The sequence below is a fragment of the Schistocerca americana genome, chromosome 1 (genome assembly GCF_021461395.2).
Source record: "Schistocerca americana isolate TAMUIC-IGC-003095 chromosome 1, iqSchAmer2.1, whole genome shotgun sequence".
Taxonomy (NCBI): Eukaryota; Metazoa; Arthropoda; class Insecta; order Orthoptera; family Acrididae; genus Schistocerca; species Schistocerca americana.
The window spans coordinates 951168373-951191498 of NC_060119.1; positions in this window are offsets into that span (position 1 = coordinate 951168373).

A 23126-nucleotide genomic window follows, 5' to 3' on the forward strand; every position below is an offset into this window, starting at 1 on the left:
CCACATACAACAACTCTTTTTCATAGACATTGGCAACGAGGCCGCAAGAGTGATAGTCGATACAACCCTTGAGCTAGTGGTGCCATACCGAGAGTCTACTAAGTTAATGGCGCCACGGCTCAGTGAGCTAATATGGAAATGTCGTGTGACGAAGGCCTCCCGTCGGGTAGACCGTTCGCCTGGTGCAAGTCTTTCGATTTGACGCCACTTCGGCGACTTGCGCGTCGATGGAGATGAAATGATGATGATTAGGACAACACAACACCCAGTCCCTGAGCGGAGAAAATCTTCAACCCAGCCGGGAATCGAACCCGGGCCCTTTGGATTGACAGTCTGTCGCGCTGACCACTCAGCTACCAGGGGCGGACAGTGAGCTAATGCAAGTTAGTATGAAAACAGTCCTGTAACGTTCGAATACTTAAGTAGTAGTGAGCTGTGCCACTCCATAACGCCAGTTGAATATCTACGCGTAACGCCACGAAGTGATATGAAGTGCAACGGGCACATAAGGACAAGCAGGAAAGGCGAATAATAAGTTTCGGACTATTGCGAGGATTATAGAACAGTGTAACTGATCTATAATGGAGACCTGGTATAGAACTCTAGTCTGACCGATTGTTGAGTACTGCATGAGTGTTAGGAATCCCCACTAAGTCGAATTAAATGATGACAACGAAGAAATTCGGTGGCATGTTGCTAGATTTGTTGCTGGTAAGTTCGATCAACAATCGAATATTACGGAGGTGGTTCGAGAACGCAGCTGGGACTCGCTGGAGGGGAGACGACATTCTTTCGACGAAACAGTATTAAGAAATTGTAAACAGCTACCATTTGCGGCTAACTGTAGTATGTACACTTGGCAGCACAACAAATGGCTGTGGGCCAAATCTGAATTACCAATCATGTTATACAGGAGACAATCGCTTATGGGGTGTCTAGATCTGCTCATAAAAGTAACTAACACCTCTAATACAGAGTTTAGTAGAAAGATTAACACTTTTTTAGCACTTAGCATTCAAAAACTTTCACCAGACCTTTGAGCCGCGAGTAATTATTAATACTGGACAAATCCTTTAAGGATCTATACCGAAAGCAATCTGAGCAGCTCTCTCAGATTGTTTGCAGATGATGCTGTCATTTTCCGTCTAGTGAAGTTATCAGAAGACCAAATCCAATTACGTACTGATTTGTGCTGTGGGGTGCGAAATAATAATGAAAAGTGTGTGGTCATTGCTGTGGCTTTCTCCACCAGACATCACAACGCCTAGAGTTTCAGCAACCAAACTGACAGCCTGCAGCCGCGGGTTGCCCGCATCGCAGGCACACCGAAGCACTACATAACAGACAGGCAATATTGATGAATACAACAACAACAACAACAACAACAACACAGCAAAGACACCAGCGGCCACCAGGGGCCACTACCAGCCCACATAAACATAAGGAAGAGCTCGCTACAGATCCCAGAACTATTTTCACACGTCATACCACGTGACGGAAAATAGTTCCGAGGTACTCATCCGCCGAAGCGCTACAAAGGCCGGCGCTCGGGCGCACATCGGTTGTTCCACTTAAGGCTGAAGAGCAGCGTAATTTGCTGCTGACAGCCCGCCTGTATAGGTGATTAAAATTACAGTAAAGGAAAAAAAAGAAAAAAAAACGCACATCGGCAGTTCACCGACCACCAGCAGACGTGGATAGCTGCAACCCCGGCAGCCTGGCTTGGATCTTCTCGCTGATCTCTGGATTAGGATTGGTATATCTGAGAGGTCTCTGGCGGAGAATGGTAGGGAATTATTTCAGTTGTTTTCTATATTATTCTTGTATGTAGCTGTGATTCGAAGACGGATCACTGTTTTGTGTTGGTGATATACTTGGAGAATTTGTTTTGGTTAATGAATAGTCCAATAAATTGTTTTCGGACTTTGATCGCTAGTTTCTTCTGCTTATGCAGACATATCAGTCATACACACGAATACTAAAAGGAATCTGTCAATTCAACTAAATACGCACGGACAAAATCACGAACAACTTAAACTGGAGTGTTCACATAGGTAACGTTGTGGGGAAGGCGAAGCAGGGACTGCGTTTTATTTTGCACAAATCCAATAAAAAAAACTGCCTGTAGTACGATTCTTCGTCCTGTGCTAGAGTAATGCTGCGCCGTACGGGATCCTTACCAGACAAGTTTGACGGAGGACATTGATAAAGGTCGAAGAACGGCAACTCATTTTGTATTATCGCGCAGTAGAGGAGTCATGGATGTTACTCTAGATACGGTGGCATTCTTTAAAACAAAAGCGTTTTTCGATGCGGCGATATCTTTTCCCAAAATTTAATTCTCCAGATTCTTCCTCCGAATTTGAAAATATTTTGATGACGCCCATCTACATCGAATAAATTATGAAAAGCTAGAGTTCACACTGAGACTTAAGTATCAGTTTTGTTGCACGCTTTGAGAGAGTGGAACGGTGGAGAAACACTGAGAAAGTGGTTCTATGTATCTTCTTCCAAACACTTACGTGGGAATTACGGAGTAGCGATATATGTGGATCAACACGCTAGAAAACTGCGCTGCGGCATTCTTAGCATTTCAGATCTGATAGAACGGCAGCTGTCGAATAATGCATTCGTGGCTCAGTGGCGTAGCTGGCAGTCTAGTACGCAGCTGCCTGGCAAGAACATTTGGTTAGTATCTGGCTTACTGCAATTTCTTTGCGCTGATCCGTTAATTTGTTTATCTGTAGAAATCAAGAAATTAAGGGAATGAACAGTTCACGCTTATTAGGAAGATATCTTAGATCCTCAAAGGGTGACCGAAGACCTTAAACTTCTATGACCGTCTGAAATCTGTGAGGGAGGAAGTCTATGAGATGGAAATTAAATCTATTTTCTCCCATCTCCTCCGAGGCAGCTAGGGTAACATTCCAAAAGTCATCACGGGCCCTTGGCGCCCGGTCAGGACAGTTTTCTAACATGGTCCATTCCGTCTCTGTCCATACGCATTCAAAAAAGTATTGGATTGGTGCAGAAGAAAGGCAATCGAGAAAAAAAGTCTTACTGTGTTCTGCAGATCAGTCTTTCGTGATTGCTGACATGCGTATAGGAAACAGATCCTGCTGGAGCAAGGCTACACCTTAAGGATTTAGTTATCGCACTGCCGGCACCATACTATTATAAACTCAGAAGAGAAATTTCAGAAAGACAAGATCTCCAGTAAAACTTTCGCTCCGATAACTGGTTTACTAGAGATTTTGGCTTTTTGAACTTCTTCGTCTGAGTTTACTACATTGCAGGTAGCCCGCATTCTGGCACAATGTCAGGGCTACATACCCGTAATATTGCTCGTAACGTTCATAGGATTTGTCCAGCTGGAAAAAGCGTTCGACAATGTATAGTGGTGCAATATGTTAGAAAATCTGAAAAAAGAGGTAAGCTGTAGGGAGAGACGGGTTCAAAAATGGCTCTGGGGACTATGGGACTCAACTGCTGTGGTTATCAGTCCCCTAGAACTTAGAACTACTTAAACCTAACTAACCTAAGGACATCACACACATCCATGCCCGAGGCAGGATTCGAACCTGCGACCGTAGCAGTCGCACGGTTCCGGACTGCGCGCCTAGAACCGCGAGACCACCGCGGCCGGCGGAGAGACGGGTATTAAACAATATGTACAAGATGCAAGAGGGAATATAAGAGTAGACGACCAAGAAAGAAGTGCTAGGATTAAGAAGGGTGTAAGACAGGCATGTGGTCTTCCCTCCCCCCGTTAAATCTGTACATCGCACAAGCAATAATGGATATAAAAGAAAGGTTCTATAGTGGAATTAAAAGTCAAGGTAAAGTATATCAAGCATATGATTACCTGATGACATTGTTATCCTGAGTGAAAGTGAAGAAGAATAACATGATATGCTGAACGGAATGAACAATCTAATGAGCACAGAATATGGACTGAAAGTAAATCGAAGACAGAGGAAAGTAATGAGAAGTAGCAGAAATGAAAACAGACAGAAACTTAGCATCAGGATTGATGATCACGATGTAGATGAAGTTTGGGAGTTCTGGTACCTAGGCAGCAAAATAACCAATGAATGACGGAGAAAGGACATCAAAAGCAGACTAGCGCTGGCAAAAAGGCACATCTGGCCAAGAGTAGTCCACTAGTATAAAACATAGGCCTTAATTTGAGGAAGAAACTTCTGAGAATGTAAGTCTGGAGCACTGCATTGTATAATAGCGAAACATGGACTACAGGAAGACCGGAACAGAAGAGATTCGAAGCATTGGAGATGTGATGCTGCAGGCAACTGTTGTAAACTAGGTGGACTGGTAAGGTAAGGAGTGAGGAGTTTTTGCGCAGAATCGGGGAGAAAAAGAATATGTAGAAAACATTGACAAGAAGGGACAGGATGATAGCACATCAGTTAAGATATGACGAAATGACTTCCATGGTACTGGAGGGAGCTGTAGAGGGCAAAAACTGTGGAGGAAGACAGAGATTGGTATACACCCAGCGAACAACTGAGGACGTACGTTGGAAGTGCTTGTCTGAGATGAAGACGTTGCCACAGGAGAGGAACTCGTGGAAGCCCCCCCCCCCCCCCCCCCAAAAAAAAAAAGAAGAAATGTAGGTATGCAGGTAGCATTAAGTCAACCACATTTATCTTTTCAGTGAAAAATTTCCAATCCACGGAAGCCGTGCGGTTCTAGGCGCTTCTGTCCGGAACCGTGCTGCTGCTGCGATCGCAGATTCGAGTCCTACCTCGATCATGGATGTGTGTGATGTCCATAGGTTAGTTAGGTTTAAGTTGTTCTAAGTCTAGGGAACTGATGACTCAGATGTTACGTCCCATAGTCCTTAGAGCCATTTGAACCATTTGAATCCACGAAAGACATCGTGCACCCTCCCCCCCCCCCTCCCCCAGAGGCACATGGCCATTACGAGAAGGCTCATGGTTGGGGCTGAAAAGGGCATCTTGACGCTTGTATACTCGTAACGAACTATCTGTCTCTGAGAGCAATACTGAATGGTCGAAATATACCGCATTCGTTCAGTGTCTGGTGACACTGTCCTTGGCAAAAGATAGTCTGTGGAGTCGATGACGATCACGGAGTCTCTACTTAACGGGCACACATTTTCTAAATATTCCGGTCTTGCAAAAGCAACGTCGAACATAGCAGTAATACGTTTCAACTGCGCCACATTTGTAAAAGGATTTTGCTTCGACATTTTGAGATATTCATTATCCTGGACGTATTGTTACATGTCATAGTCCATGTCCCACGCGAATAATGTTTTCTGCAATATGTCTAAAAAGTTTTCTCCATCGTCGCGTAGGGAATTCGGCAGCGCCATACCATGCGCCAGCCTACGACGCAGTCAAATTCCGTTCCTTCCCAAAAGCAATGACAAGGCCGTGCCTAGCCTCTTCACGAAAACGCATGGCGCATAAATAAAAGCGATGTGGTGAGGGTATTCGACCTTGCTCGTTTGCTCGTATCTTCTTATGTGGAAAATTACCTGCATATCGTCGAAATGAGTTTCATGCAATACAGTGTAAAGCATCATGAGCAATGAATTATTAAGCAGTAAGAGTAAGAGTCTTATCACAAAAAAGATAATTGCATGCGAGATGTTGAAATATCAGCCAACCAGTTGATAACGTAAGTTTATTAGCCCTTGACCTAGATTACGATATTTGTAAAAATACCTTTTTCAGAAGGAGTGGGACCTGTTACATAACATGATAGTACATTATGTTAGATGAAGCCGAGCGGTTCTTGTCATATATATAAAAGCGTCAAAGCAACAATTACCCCAAGACATCACTTTAGATAGTAGCCAGACTACATATACAGAAGCCTGGTTTAGGCATGCGTATTCAAATACAGAGATTTGTAAACAGACAGAACACGGCGTTGCGGTGGGCAACGTCTATATAAGGCGACAAGTGTCTGACGGAGTTCTTAGATCGGTTACTGCTGCTACAATGGCAACTTATCAAGATTTAAGTGCCTTTGAACTTGGTGTTACAGTCCGTGTACGAACGATGGGACACGGCATCTCGGAAGTAGCGATGAAGTAGGGATTTTATCGTACGACCTTTTCACGAACGTACCGAGAGAAAACAGGAACCCGATAAAACATCAATTCTCCGACATCGCTTCGGGCGGAAAAAGATCCTGCAAGAACTGGGTGAAAGACAACTGAAGAGAATCGTTCATCGTGATGGAAATACAACACTTCCGCAAACTTCTGCATATTTTAATGGTGGGCCATCAAGTGTCAGAGTGCGAACTATTCAATCGAACATCATCGATATGGGCTTTCAGAGCCGAAGGCTCACTCACGCACCCTTGATGAATGCACGACACCAAGCTTTTCGCCTCGTCTGGCTCATGAACACCGGTATTTCACTCTTGATGACTGGAAATATGTTGCCTAGTAGAACGAATCTCGTTTCAAACTGTATTGAGCGGATGGACATGTAGGAGTATGGAGACAACCTCATGAACCCATGGACCCTGCACGTCAGCTGGGGACTGTTCAAACTGGAGGAGGCTCTGTAACGGTGTGGGACATGAGCAGTTGAAGTGATACGGGACCCCTGGTAGGTCTAGACACGACTCCTACAGGTGCCACGTACGTAATCATCCTGTCTGATCACCTCAATCGATTCATGTCCATTGTGCAGTCCGACAGACTTGGGCAATTCCAGCAGGTCAATGCGACACCCCACGCGTTTAGAATTCCTGCAGAGTGGCTTCAGGAGCACACTTGTGAGTTTAAGAACTTCCCCTGGGCACCAAACACCCCAGACATGAACAACGTTGAGCATATCTGGGATGCCTTGCAACGCGCTGTTCAGAAGAGATCCCCACTTCCTCGCGCTAATACGGATTTATGAAGAGCCTTGCAGGATTGATGGTATCATTTCCCTCCAACACTACTTCAGACATTAGGCCAGTCCATGCCACGTCGTGTTGCATCACTTCTGCGTGCTCGCGGAGGCCCTACACGATATCAGGCTGGTGTACCACTTTCTTTGGTTCTTCAGTTTATATCGTACTTCAGAATGAATTCTCACTGTTAGAACAATCGGCTTAGTCTCTGGCATGATGTAGACGAAACTTATGCAACTATTTTACCCTGTGACGCCTATTACAATTAGATGTTGACGAGAGCCTCAACCTGTGGGCATTTAGTAGTGGGTGTTCATTCGGAACTAAGATATTTGAAATCTGGCTGCTATCTAAAGCTACGGCTTGGGATAATTCTTGTTTTGCCAATTTTGCATATGACAAGAGCAGCTCAGCTTCATGTAATCTAATGCACCATCATGTGATGTAACAATGCCTACTCCTCCTGAAGAAGATATTTTCACAAACATCAAAATCTAGGTCAAAGGCTAATTAACCTTTGTTGGCAATCGGTTGGGTGATTTTTCAATCTCTTCAGATTTACACACTTGCTGTTTCACAGCCATATTAAGGATTTTTACAGTAACATGCATTACAACATGAGATACTTCCCATATAATCGTTACACTAATTCAGGTACAGTGACCCATCACGAACTAATATCTATGTAGTTATCATGTACTACAGGTATATCTCTGTAAAGTAACGTCCCCTTCAAAAAATTATAAATGACTGGGCCGATAAACCTCTTACGGTATTTGAGTCTCAAACAGCTGAGCAAAACTGAACGTACTCAGACATTTCTCTTTTTACTTATTCTGATCATGACTAAACTGACACGCAATCTGACTGTCAATAATCCCTATAAAAGAATGGCCCTGACTAACAATAACCTATACCTTTCATGAATCACTTACCTCACAAAAATCTTTGTTACTCGAACTACTGCAATACAACGAGCGACAATACTGCCACCTAAATGAAAGATTCTAACTACTGAAGGCACTAACTACTGGTAGGCATAGTTAGCAAATGAAAGATTTTGATAGAGAACAAAAAATGTATCTACCTTAATAATGTTCAAAAGTCATCATATATATATATATATATATATATATATATATATATATATATATATATATATATATCAATTCATGACATCCATCTCTACAAACTTCCTTTTTCTAGCGGATACACGTCCAGATCGACCGCTTATAGTAACCTCTCAAAACTCTTGCATCTCTCTCCCCACATCCACCACTGCTGGCTGATCACCTCCAACTGCGCCGCGCTACGCGCTGTTCACATCAAACTGCCCATCATTACAATAGTGAATATTCCAACAATTCCAACAATGCCAACCAGCCACAGACTGCATACAGCACTGTCAGTGATTTTCATACAGGTACAGAGCGCTACGTGGCGTTACCGACATCAAAACCTAAACAACCTACTTATAGCATATTCTGTTTCCAGAAAATGTTTTGTACATTTTTTAACAGATCTCTAATACTGATTATAACAGTTTGCTGTAATTTTTTAAATTGAAGAACAAGGCATGTTGCACTTCATTCCCGTCAGTTATGTTCTGACTTTAACTCTCCAGGTTTCATCCTGTCAACAGAGGTGAATCGAGGAGGGGGGGGGGGCGCACTGGGCTGCAGCCCCTGCCTAGAACTACAACTGGTCCCTGAGAGAGAGAGAGAGAGAGAGAGAGAGAGAGAGAGAGACAGAGACAGGGGGGGGGGGGGGAAGGGGAGGGAAGGGGTTCTTGGCACCAGCCTCGAAGATATTCTGGCTACGCTATTGTAGTTCGTATTATAATAGACTATAAATAAACAAAACATCTTCCTTTAGAGAATTTGGAATCAGCAAGGTGGCATGAGCTAAGCCCCCACCAGACTAAAATCCTGGTTTCAACTCTGGCTGTAAAGTGTACTTATCAATTTGTAAGTGTATGACATCAATACAACAATTATATTTTAAATTGTAGCTTTTAATATTACGTTAAGACATGCAGTGTAAAATGTTGATATAGATAATGTCTGAAAGAACGTCTGAAGAGCTTAACTCTGCCAGATAAAAGGCGAACAAAATGAAACTTCACTTTTGTAGAACAGAACTACGTGATGTGATTTCTACATTTGATATTCCCAGAAGTTATCTTTGAACTTGCGTTATAGTGTCTTAGTGAAGAAAATCATCAGCCCTTTTATCTACTTACTTGAAATATTACTGCGCGAGTTCGTCAAGCAAATGAACCACGCAGATTTGGAGTGTATACAATGTCAAAACATGGCTACATGTTTTACTGTTCATTCCTCCGTTACATAAAGTACAGTATTATGCAATTTTTTTTGGGAAAGGATATGGTTATAATGTTATTCCATCAATCATATGTTAATTGAGAATAAATGGGCTTTGCGTAGAAAAGCATTAAAGAATTCAGTGGCCGCGTGGTTCTAGGCGCTACAGTCTGGAACCGCGCGACCGCTACGGTCGCAGGTTCGAATCCTGCCTCGGGCATGGATGTGTGTGATGTCCTTAGGTTAGTTAGGTTTAATTAGTTCTAAGTTCTAGGGGACTGATGACCTCAGATGTTAAGTCCCATAGAGCTCAGAGCCATTTGAACCATTAAAGAATTGAAATCGCTACACTGTTACCTCCAAGAGAGCCACCAAGTGCACTCTTACAGCAGACCAATGCAGCGTCCTTCAGAGAGAATGTCGTGTAACGTATGGTATGAGCCTCGATACTCACAATTGATTCCTGCTTTCAAGGCGAGACGTGCAGTTTAGTGTAACAACATTAACACGCGGAATGCCTGGACGCTGTATCGTCGGCACAGACCGTGTTACTCCAAGCGGCCACACTGCGTCCCGCACGTATGCACTGCTAATCGCGGCCACCTGAATCAACACGGCGCAGTCCAACAGCGGCTCGCTGCGCGTAGGCCATTCCGGTCTCGGGAGGAAACACAGCGGCGTCAGGCAAGGGCAGTTAGGGCACATGGTCCATGAGATATGACCAAACTGCGTGCAGTGAGGTGGTAGCAGTGGAGTCAATGGTACACTAAATAATCAGATGCACGACTTTGTATGAAAAACACATACTCCTCATGATGAATTATGGGATGGAAAGATGGAAGTTAACGTCTCGTTGACATCAGATTTGTCAGCTACAGAAAAAGGCACTATGTAATTTCTGTGGAATTACATCAGAAAATATTAAACGGCCACTGATGGCTCTTTCCCTTTAGTGTCGCGTAATACCTCCAAATCAGATTCCTTGGAGTTGATAGCCTAAACTTGTGAGATAGGGAGCGATGAGTTTTCACTTTTGCTTTCAACACTGATTTTCTTATCTTACTGCACCTCATGGAAATAAGCTATAAATTCGTTCGTACTCATTACTCAGATCATAGCATGCATTAAATCTAACTGTAGCTTTATCGGTAGTTAAATATACAGGGTGGCCAGGAAATGTATGAAATGCTTGTAGGGATGTTACAGGGCAGGTTGTACTGAGGCATGAATTTTAAAAAAAATTCGATAGTTGCTCCGTTTCCGAGTTAGAATTTAGCTAATCGGGGCGTCGCGCGCTCACACTCAAGTGGCCTGCCAGGGGCGGTGTTGCCCAATGAGTGCTTTGTCTCGTTATCTGAAACTTGAATTTGCGCGCACGACGATCGGATTGGCTAACTTCGATGCTAAATAACTCGGAAATGGCGTAACGTATCGAATTTTTTTCGTAACATTCATATCTCAGTTCCACCCGCACTGCAACATCCCTACAAGCGTTTCAGACATTTTATGAGCACACTGTACAGTGTATGCCACGAAGAAGTATACACTGTTAGAGCTTTGATAACTGAGGAGGTATTACTGAGAACCTCATCTCAGATTATATGGTGCTAGTATGTGTAGCCATTTATTTGTTTTCCTTTTCCTTATTTTCGGCTGTCAGTAACAACACGAAAATGCCAGTAAACAGAAGATGTCGGACACTTGCCCTTGAAGCAAAGAAACTGGATTTGAAAATGTTACTGGAAATGTGAAAAAGTGAAAGAAGTGTACAGGCGTTCACGTGCAACAGCAACGATATTAAGCGACAAATTTGAAAGGAAAAGAACAGTGCGTGACCTTAAGAAGCAATAATGTGGAAAAAAGTAATAGACAGCCGACGAAAGAGAATAGAATGCAGTGCACCGGCCCATGGGGCCGAGCGGTTCTAGGGGCTTCAGTCTGAAGCCGCGTGAGCGCTACGGTCGCAGGTTCGAATCCTGCCTCGGGCATGGATGTGTGTGATTTCCTTAGGTTAGTTAGGTTTAAGAAGTTCTAGGGGACTTATGACCTCAGATGTTAAGTCCCATAGTGCTCAGAGCCATTTGAACCATTTTTTAAGCTGACGGTGGATCAAGTGTAAGTAAACCGAGTGTTCATCGCATTTTAAAGCAAGCAACGCAGAAACTCCACATTCCCAGGATGCTTCTCACGATGAATAAGGATGATCTAGATAGGAACCTCGAAGTTTTGAATGCATTTGCGATAGAGAACAGTCGACTGATGTCATTGTTTAGCATGATGAGACGTTTAAACTGAATGGACATGTCAGTCGCCATAACTGTGTGTACTGGGCAAGAAATAATCCCCATGCTACAGAATAAATAACTGTTGATGTTGCTGCCTTATCGGTGTCGTGTAGTGTGGTGCTGTTTGTCTGTCAAAGAATTTGTAAGGCCATTCTTTTCTGAAAGAACACCGACCAGCAAGACGGTACATCGTCACATTACTATTGTGACAAGTGATAGTTCTTGCATGAAATATTTGTTGAGCGTTGTAGAGGCCAACGAGGAAGTGATAAGTTTCCACACAGATCTCCCCTTCCAACGCTGTTAGGCTCCTTTCTGTGGGGAACTCTGAAGGACAACGTCTAAAAAAAAAAGCCACCTACACTGAATACCGTGAGAGACTGCCCATGAATCCATTCCAGTGGTAACCATAACACATGTGTTGATCTGTTCCGTAGAGTTTAACACTATATATTGCTGGAGATGGAGGACATTTTGAACATCTTTCTTAGAAATATATGATCAGTAATATAGTGACCATCTAAGTCACAAATTCATAGTTTTCATTTTTCTGTTCAAGTTATTAACGCTCATACCGTGAAAACCTCTGTTTAGTACACACTGTATTTGCATTTCACAAAACATAATTACAATCATCAAAATGTCAGCGGTCGTGGGCCGTTCCGAAACTAATGCCTCCTTTTTTTTTATTCATGGAAACTACAGGAGATACATAAATCACAAAAGCACGGCTTACTAGAGCAATATTTCAGCTAAAGACTGTCATCTTTCCACATAGTGACCACCATTCGTTATGCACTTTTGCCGACGATATACCAGAGCCTACATGCCGCGCTTGTAAATATCGGAACCAGCTGAGGCTAAACACTACCTTACAGCTTAGACAACAGCATCCGAGTCTTGAAAAGTCTGAAGTCTGAAAACGCTAAATGTGGACTGTACGGTGGATATGGTAAGACAGTCCAGTCGAATTTTGCAATGTGTTGCGTGGTCGCAAACTTGGTGCGGGGCGTGGCGTTATCATGTTGCAGGTGGAGAGTTGGTTTTCTTCTCTGCCCATTGTAACGGCTCCCTGTAGGCCGCTACATTGCTCGACCCCACAACTAAAGACACCTGAGTGCCCGTCCGACACTCAGGGAAGAGCCTGATGATAATTAGTAAGATAGCGTTATTTAAATATAGACGATCATTTTAATATTAGATATGGTAATAGTCTGCAAAGTGTGAATGCGAACGTATGATGAGGTATGCGTGCGATGTCTGCTGGTGGTGTGCTATAGGCACCAATGTTAGTGCTAAAGAATAAGGAGCCCCCTAATCGAATCCGGGAAGTCATACCTTGGCCAAAGGAAAGACAACCAAGACACAAGGAGGTCGTTGACCTCGCACTGGAAAATATCAAGAGTGCGGCAGACCGGAGGCAAAAGGCGTACCAAAAGAAACCGAGAAAAATAAGTCTTCATTGGACAGAAGGTGTGGGTTCGGTCTCGCAAACTGTCAAACAGAGGTAAGGGAATCTGCAAGAAGTTCCTAAGCCTGTACGATGGTCCGTACCGTGTGTGCCGTATCCCTCACCCGAACGCATTAGAAGTACAGACACTGAGGACGAGAAAATCGAGAGGGCTTCATCATGTATCAAACGTGAAACCCCTCATTGAATAAAAACTGTGGAACAATAGAATATAGGTAAAATAGATTTAGAGTATATTGTATATGTTGTGTGTAAAATGTATTAGGTAAATTGTATTCCGAGCAATAAGATGTACCATGTGATCAATGAGGAGACAAGTCGCACATGAAAGTAAGGAGAGTAAGGACGAAATTACTCCAGAAGGAGATAAATATGTAAGGAGAAAGATTAATCCGTATCCAGAAGTTGTGTTACAGGAAGGAGCGGTAACGAGAATGAAGAGGAACGATGCAAAAACCTCAAATGAAGTGTACAAATGAAAAGGGGTGTAAGTTATCGTAAAAACCGGTTGTAGTGGGAGTAGCGGTAATTGTGTGTGTGGGATTTTGTTACAATAGTGCATGTTTTGTAGTTAATTCTCTGTGATACCTGTTAGAGTAGCGCATGTACTGTAAACTAGAGAGAAAGGTTGCCCTAAATGAGAAATTGTGGAGGCAAAATGTGTGACGTTACAAGGAATGCTTGCTATGTAGCTAGTAAGGAGTGCCTATGTGTGTATGTTGCATTTATGTGAGAAGAGTGAGAAATGAATGACTGAAGGACGTGGAAGTGTGATAAGTTAGTCTTAAGAATACTATAGATCATAATCTAAAACAAATGGAATTCTAGTTCCATCCATTTATTGTCCATCAGTAAAGAAAATATCGTAGATTAATGTTGATTAAAATATCCCTATTATAAAGCCACTGTGGGATCAAATAAGGAATAAAAATGGTTGTAAATTGATAGGATAATGATTCATGTATGAAAAGGCGGCTAAATTAAAAGCCATGTTAAAATATCATTGGAAGGATAACGCCCATATGGCACAGTAGGAGAAGGAGAGAGAGAAATAGAATCTGAGTAATGTAGGAAGACCTTATGGATTGCTGAGAACAGTCGGACTGTGATGGAAAATTTGTCTGAAATGTACCGGTATAGCCAAGCTTCCCTGAGTTTAGATTAGCAACCAGGGGAGAATGCAGCCGAGGAGACCGGGTCGCCGATGCAAGCAATTAGCGGCTAGACGTCGGCCGAGCGCACGGCACTTGGGAGTCCCTAAGTGACGGGCGTTGTCCGCGACTGTGTCAACACGCGCCGGAGGCGATTACCGGGCCTCCCACATGCAGGAACAAAGCGGTGGCTACCCAGGTAGCCGGCCGCAATCACGGAACAGAGAACAGCGAGCGGCGGTGACCTACATATGCCGAGCGCACGCGCCAGCAGGTGACACGCCCCCAACTCTGAGGGCGCCGCACAGCAGCAGATGGTAACGGGCAGTCCGTATGGACCGCCCGTGAGGTGACGAGCTGCCACGCCTGGTAGACACCGTCACAAACAAACCCGGGATGGAAACTGCAGCACCAGCAAGAGGCGAGCTTGGCGTATCCAGGTCAGGCGTCGCGGTGCAGCAGATCAAGGAAGGAGAACCGGTGCGCGCCAGGGGCGTGACACCAGTGGCGGCGTGTCAACAACGTCACCACCACACCTACAACGTCCGCAGTACCGATTCAAGAGGCATGTCAAACTCACCACTTGAGTAGGACATGCCGGAACTACAGACGGAAGAGAGAGGCGAGTGACGTTACCGAGGGGGTGACGTCAGGACTGTGGCTGTCGGCAATAATTGCGGATATGCTCACATATCGACGAGAGGTAGCCAGACGGGTCCGGGCGCTCACGATGCGGCACGCGGCGACGACTGCTAGGGGGGTGCTATTCTGCCCTGGAGATCGACGACCACCCGATGCGGAAACGCGTGCCACCACGTCCTGAGGCAGCCATCAACGCGAGGCAACATGGGTCCTGGGGAGCTGACAAAGGTGAGGGAGCGGCCTGATGCAAGGAGGCGGCCGACATGATCGACGGAGAGCCTGCAGTCGCTGACACCTGCAGAATAACTTCCCCCCCCCCCTGTCCTCCAAGTAGACCAAAACTGTGGTCCCCCAAGTGCCCTGATCCCATAGTGAAGTGCAAGGTGCTTGGAAGTGCCACGTACATTCAATATGTAGCGCGTGTGTTTACTTTTCAGCAGAACTGATTTTGCATATATTATGGCTAGTTACTAAAGTAAATAGGGAAAGTGACAAAAAAAAACTTTAACACGTCGATCCAGAAGTGAACGAACGAAATTGCTTAAAGATGTAATGTGATTTACTGAAAATTTCTCTAACTAATAGATTTTGTATGTTTTCTATGCTTCGCAAATGTTTCAAAGTGGGATACAAATGCGAAAAGACGCTAAGAATTTAAGTGCCCACAAGCTTAATACCAACTTATCTATATGTTGTATGAAATTCAATTCATTATATAATTTGTTTAAATTGTGCAATTTCAAGAATTTATGGGTTTTGATAGATCTTGTGAAATATTTCAAAGTGGGACACACTGGCAACAGGACTTTAATAATTTAAGTGCCCACAAAGATTTAAATGTCTAGTGTATAAGAACTGATTATGTTTGTCGAAAAATTTAAACTTTTCACTCATGTTACATTTGAAAAACGGATGCTTGGCCTAGATGATGGGTAAAATTTGTATTAAATTAAAATATTAATGGTAAATTGTGTATGTTTCAATGATGGTGTTTAAGAGGGGCATAGGCCCATATGTTTATGTGTTAATAGCTGCATAATGCTCTCAGAAGGAGATAACCATGTGTGAGGGTTTTGAATTTGAATACTATGTTCTACGGAACAAATGGCTCTGAGGACTATGGGACTTAACAGCTATGGTCATTAGTCCCTAGAACTTAGAACTACTTAAACCTAACTAACCTAAGGACATCACACAACACCCAGTCATCACGAGGCAGAGAAAATCCCTGACCCCGCCGGGAATCGAACCCGGGAACCCGGGCGTGGGAAGCGAGAACACTACCGCGCGACCACGAGCTGCGTACTCTACGGAACAGATGAGGAGGATGTGTAATAAACTCAGTAAAGAATCAGATAAATGACACACCTTCGACCACTAGATTAAAAAAAAAAATGCTTGAAAGTGCACTTCAAAAAGCAAAGACACTTGCTGCCCATTTTTTCGTCAGAAGGGGAGGGTTATGTAGCGGCTCCCTGTAAGCCGCTACATGGATCGACCCCACAACTAAAGGCATCTGAGTGCCCTTCCGACACTCAGGGAAGAGCCTGATGATAATTAGGAAGATAGGGTTATTTAAATGTAGACGATCATTTTAATATTACATATGGTAATTGTCTGCAAAGTGTGAATGCGAACGTATGATGAGGTATGCGTGAGATGTCGGCTGTGGGTGTGCTATAGGCATAGTGGAAGTGTAGCCAACCTCGAATGTTGTAGAGCGCGACTGCACTGGACCAGAGAGGCATAAGCTCCACGCGCGTCATAAGCGCTCGTTAGGTTGGCAAATAACCGTGTGCGGTATCTCTGAGTCCCTGTGGCCACGATGTGTGGACCCGGACGAGGGAGACCGTATCGGGGTTGTTGCTGGGAAGACCTGGGTGAATAAGCACGCTCTGCTCTATCGCTCCGATAGTTAGCGAAGATTTAGAATTCCATGTTCACTTTGAACTTGGAAGCAGCTCCCCTGCTGAGGAAAGCCACTATGGTATTTCCTAGAATCATCTCGGTTAGGAGAGATGAGATGATTTCTTTTGCCAAGTAATTTAATGGGAATTTGTGTTCACTGCACTTGGGAGTGAACAGGCGCTCATTGCCGAGTAATACTCAGAATTGCTCAATTTGCATTTCAGTGTGAGTGTGAAGTATATATGCAAAGTGTATTTTATTTAAATGTGTTTATTGACTACTGATTGTAGAGAGATTGGTAACACGTGGTCCGCAGACCCTGTGCATTTCTTGGTGAGAAGCTTCAGCTCGACGTAATCACATTTCGTGATCGAGCTGGATCTTCAACGTAAATTGACGCGTGTGATTTAATTGTTCCTTCATAATATCCAGTAAAACTCGCGGAGTTAGTTAAACGTGAAAACGGGACTTGCCCGAATTAAAGTTACAGTTGGAACAGGCGGTAGTCATTGTCGATTCACGGCACATGTTAGCCGGATGTTTAACTAAGTTTACTTAGATATGATACTATTTGTATCACGCCAGCATTCCGTGATAAGTGAGAGGGAATATTTGAGATGGTAATGTTTATTGAATAAATGTGATTGTGTTATTATATAAATATGTTAGTGACTTCTCCCAGCCACACCATATCCCTTATCATTTCACAGAATATTTGGTACGCGTTTTTCAGTTAATCACCTGTCTGTGTCCCACTCGTGGGCATATTTCATTTAATTAACTCTGTAAGGTGGTATTAAAACTTCATTATAATAATTTTCTAATTCTAACTTGATCAAAACCTCCGAATAAAACCTTAGTTTGAGTATTGATGCTTGTTGCTGCAAATGGCCGCCGGCGTCTTCTATAGTACAGGTCCCATTTCTAAAATTGAGGATGCCTGCCGAGGGTGCGGAAAGCAAGTATCATGCACCATACCCTGGGAATTCGGGCTTCATGGCTTAGTCGGTGTCATCTTGTAGCGTACTGAACTGACAGTTTCTCTAGTCTCCAGGATATCTAAAAGAACCACACCCTTGCTATCCCAAAAGACTGCACAAATCACTTTGCCTGCAGAGGGCTGTGTCTTGAATTTCTTTTTTTTTTTGCGGAGAATTCAGATGTCACCATTCCAGTCCATTCCATAGGATTGAGGCTCGTAGTGGTGACACTACGTCCCACCTCCGGTGACGATGACATTCAAAAAATGGTCACATTCAGCTTTATATTTGTCTTGTAGGTCCCGACAAATTTCCATTCGAAGAGTTCTTTTGTTCTTCTTTAAGCATCCGCTGCACCCATCTCGCACAGACTTCGCGATAACAAAGATGTTCCAATATTGTTTCCAAGGCGTTACAGCCGACATTAAGATTTGCACATGATTCTCTGGTCGTTAACCGCCGAACAGTATGCATGCGTTCATCAAAACACCTCTCATTTGTGAGGTATGACAGCTTTGCAGGGTCGATCGGCGCGTGGCTTATCATGCAACCCTTTCCACTACCTTGAAAATGCTGTACCATCGCCCCATATTGTTCACGTCTATTGTATCGTGTCCATACACCTTTAGCAACCTTCGATGGATTTCAATCTGCGCAATTTCTGGAGCAGTGAAGAATTCAATCACACATGGCTCACATCACATCAAACTCCAATTCGAAACACACCTCCGCTGGCGCGGACTACCGCAAAACTGCAAATGAATGAGGAAGGTTCAAGCGTTAGCACTACATCAACGACATCTAGTGTGGACATCCAAAGTCACCACAAAGAAAGTAGGAGGCACTACTTTCGGAATGACCCTCGTGTTTTGCTGTTAGTGTCACGATCCGTAAAATTGTTCTCACAGTTCTCGGAACTTTTGTTGATTTCCCATGTTGAACATATTTTCCTTCAGGTGTCTCAACTCACTGAGCCTCACACAACTCGCTAAATTCATGTAAGTCTTTACATAAGCCTCCTGCTCAACTACCCAGTAAGAATTTATTGCATCAAACTCAGGACTACCAACCTAAAAAAGAGCTCAGTAAATCATATAAATATTGCAACAGGAAGGTTAGCCGCTCGGAGTGGCCGCGCGAATTGAGGCGCCATATCAGGGATTGCGCAGTCTCTCCGCTGGAGGTTCGAGTCCGCCCTCGGGCATGGGTGTGTGTGTTGTTCTTAGCTTAAGTTAGTTTAAGAAGAGTGTAAGTCTAGGGACTGATGACCTCAGCAGTATGAGCCTTTAGGGATTCACACACATGTGTACAGGAAAGTTAATTAACCCATTTCACACAAGAACAAATAAAAAAAGTTTTTATACTCGTTGGAAATGTTTTATCTCGTAATGTTTGTATAGCATAGAGCTCTTGCACTTTTACCCCAAATAAATCTGCTTACTGAAGCTAAATGCAGAAGCTACATTTGGTATTTAATAGGAATACATAGAGGTGACACTGGTGTGAAGAAAATATCGATAGTCCCAATAAATGATTAGGTGAAGGAAACAAAATGTCTTTAAAACCAGTCTGACCTTTAAGACCAAGTCTAAGGAAAAATTATGTAGCAACATCTGTTTTGAATTTTTGTGAACATTTTTAGCAAAGGTAATAATCTCGAGGAATATATTAACAGCCATTTCCATTATGCACACTTTGCTGGTTAAGTGATTATAATCACTTTGAAACACTGCAAAAGACTGTATTTGTTACTTGTAGGGAGCCACAATTCTAATAGCATATTCTCAACAATAGTTCATAACTTAATTAAAAGTTAGGACAAGGAATACCAGAAGAAATGAGCAGCTTAGATGTGTAATAATAACGTATGTATTTGTACTCTCAGGTACCGGCAACTCTGAAATTATACCTTTGAAGGCACCAAAATGGAAAGTAATGCTTAATAGGATATTGATTTGGTCATTAGAGATATAATTAAACATTTTATATCGAATGCATGACAGGCCCGTCGATGCTGCTGGGTCACCTCGGGTCGCAGAATTCAATACACGAAAGAACAGTTAAAACCGTTTCCTCTACCATGTCCAGTGTCGAAAGTGATGGTCAGTGACAAGGTAGTCCACGGAGGGAAGTAACCACGTGGTCAGCAAGCTACTGCTTAAGACCAGAACACACGTCCTAACAGGGATGTAGACATCCACAGCAGGTAGTCACCTAGTAGGTGACTCGGCAAAGTGAAGATGCTGGGTAGTCTGTATGCAGTCTTACATTCAGGCGGATGCCTACAGCTTCTGCAGCCTTAGTCCAGAGTAAATAGCCGCCTGCATCATCATGTATTGAAAGTACCTTCGACTCTGAGCTATAGCCTGGCAGTGGTGACAACGCTCAGCGTCACGTACACAGCTGGTTACTGTCTTAAAACACCTGAGCACGTGAGGAAAGAAGAATACTAATATGGGGGGGGGGAGGGGCGATTGGAGCAGAAGAAAGCAGAACACCTTGAACGGTTAGAGACAGGACGTTCATACTCACAGAACATGTAAATCGATATGTTCTGAACAAATGTTTAGCATTTGAACCATGTCTGGCCAATATCGATATCGTGTCGCAACACCAAATAACGGTAAAATGCGCCTGCGGCTCTTGTTGTCGCCTTAAACTGAAGGTAATAGATCAGTGTCACTTGAACCGAAATGCAGGATGCCTCACAGACGTGTGCAAGAACCGTACCGTTAAATCAGTGACTTTGAATGAGGGCGCATTATTGCGTGAGAGAATGTCTTGCATCCAGCCGGGAAATTGCTGCTCGTACGGGACGAAAGCGCTTCGGCAGCACAAGGGGTGTGTACAGAATGGTTCACGCAAGGCCGTACAACTCGACGAGACGGGTCAGATTGTACAACTGAGACCACCACCTGAGAAGGTCGGCACCTCATTCGAATGGCATTGCGGGACGTATCTTCGTACTCCTCCTCTCTGGTGCAATAATGGAACTGTGTAACCTAAGTATCGTGCACTATCATGGGTGACAATCTTTCGCCGTTTATTAGGGCGTGGGTTACGAGCGCTTAGTCCACGTCTCCGCCTAGGTTTGAAGAATACAGCACTTATTGCCGAAACGCCCATTTCTGAGCCAAATGGTTCAAATGGCTCTGAGCACTATGGGAGTTAAAATCTATGGTCATCAGTCCCCTAGAACTTAGAACTACTTAAACCTAACTAACCTAAGGACATCACACACATCCATGCCCGAGGCAGGATTCGAACCTGCGACCGTAGCAGTCGCGCGGTTCCGGACTGAGCGCCTAGAACCGCTAGACCACAGCGGCCGGCTCTGAGCCAAAAATATCCTTTTGGAATAGGGAGAGTTACCACAAAATATAATACCATAAGACATAAGTGAATGAAAATAAGTGAAGTAGACTAATTTTCGTGTGGAACGATCACTCACTTCAGATACTACAGAAACTTGCGAGACAGCACTGTTGTATAGAACGACGTCACGGGGACATTAAGGACAACAGATAGTCCTTCAAACGAATCCAGGTACTGTTAGTTTAAACATGATGGCCGTATTTTGGTTCGCCGCAGACAGGGGAGCAGCATGTTTGTGACTGCTTTCGCACAACACGTACAGAGCCAGCGCAGGGTGCTATTGAGTACAACCACAATTCACAGTTGGTGTGCGTGTCCTGTGAACTGTGACCAATCTGAACTACATGAATGACACGCTGCGACCCGTAGCGATACGCTTTCTGCAGAACGCCCCAGACGCCATTTTTCATCGTGACAATGCACGACCACATGTTGCTAAACGAACTCGTGCCCTCTTTGTGTCACAGGACGTCAGCCTTTGGCTCGGTTCGTCATAGCACCAAGATTGTCGCCAATCGAAAATACGTGGGATATAGTGAAACGATACGTGCAGCGCTGTGACCCAATGACAACCACCAGAGACGAATTTTGGAACAGTACAACATGGATGGCTATGTCAAAGCCATTCAAGCCTTGTTCGCGTCGATGCCATCACGCGCGGAACATGTTATCGGGGCCAATGGTGGACGCTGTGTCTACTACGCAACAGAACACATGTTGAACTGAGCTGACTGGAATGTTAATTGTTTCTCCAGAGCATACTAATGAACATGACCAGTGAATGTTACGGTCCTATCTTTAGTCGTTTAAGGTGTTTTGTTTTTCACTGAACATCAGTGTGGTATAGCCAAGAGGCGTTAGCTAGCTTCATCTGCTTTGCCAGCTTCCTGAATGAGCGTTCTAGCAGTCAAAGCACAACTGTCATCACCAGCTGTGCTGCTGACTCCAGGGAGTGATGCAGCTAACACGCACTGCTGCCCGAGCATACCTCCTGATGATGGCTCGCTGGTCTCTGCAGCTTACCACGTCATGGTGAGTTTGTCATCATCTATTGTGGTGACCAAACCTCTGCACCTAACTAAAATTAAATTTCACTTCTACCAGAGCTGTCCTACATCTACATCTACACCTACATCCATACTCCGCAAGCCACCTGACGGTGTGTGGCGGAGGGTACCCTGAGTACCTCTATCGGTTCTCCCTTCTATTCCAGTCTCTTATTGTTCGTGGAAAGTAGGATTGTCGGTATGCTTCTGTGTGGGCTCTAATCTCTCTCATTTTATCCTCATGGTCTCTTCGCGAGATATACGTAGGAGGGAGCAATATACTGCTTGACTCTTCGGTGAAGGTATGTTCTCGAAACTTTAACAAAAGCCCGTACCGAGCAACTGAGCGTCTCTCCTGCAGAGTCTTCCACTGGAGTTTATCCATCATCTCCGTAACGCTTTCGCGATTACTTAATGACCCTGTAACGAAGCGCGCTGCTCTCCGTTGGATCTTCTCTATCTCTTCTATCAACCCTATCTGGTACGGATCCCACACTGCTGAGCAGTATTCAAGCAGTGGGCGAACAAGCGTACTGTAACCTACTTCCTTTGTTTTCGGATTGCATTTCCTTAGGATTCTTCCAATGAATCTGTCTGGCATCTGCTTTACCGACGATCAACTTTATATGATCATTCCATTTTAAATCACTCCTAATGCGTACTCCCAGATAATTTATGGAATTAACTGCTTCCAGTTGCTGACCTGCTGTTTTGTAGCTAAATTATAAGGAATCTATCTTTCTATGTATTCGCAGCACATTACAATTGTCTACTCTGAGATTCAATTGCCATTCCCTGCACCATGCGTCAATTCGCTGCAGATCCTCCTGCATTTCAGTACAATTTTCCATTGTTACAACATCTCGATACATCACAGCATCATCTGCAAAAAGCCTCAGTGAACTTCCGATGTCATCCACCAGGTCTTTTATGTATACTGTGAATAGCAACGGTCCCATGACAATCCCCTGCGGCACACCTGAAATCACTCTTACTTCGGAAGACTTCTCTCCATTGAGAATGACGTGCTGCGTTCTG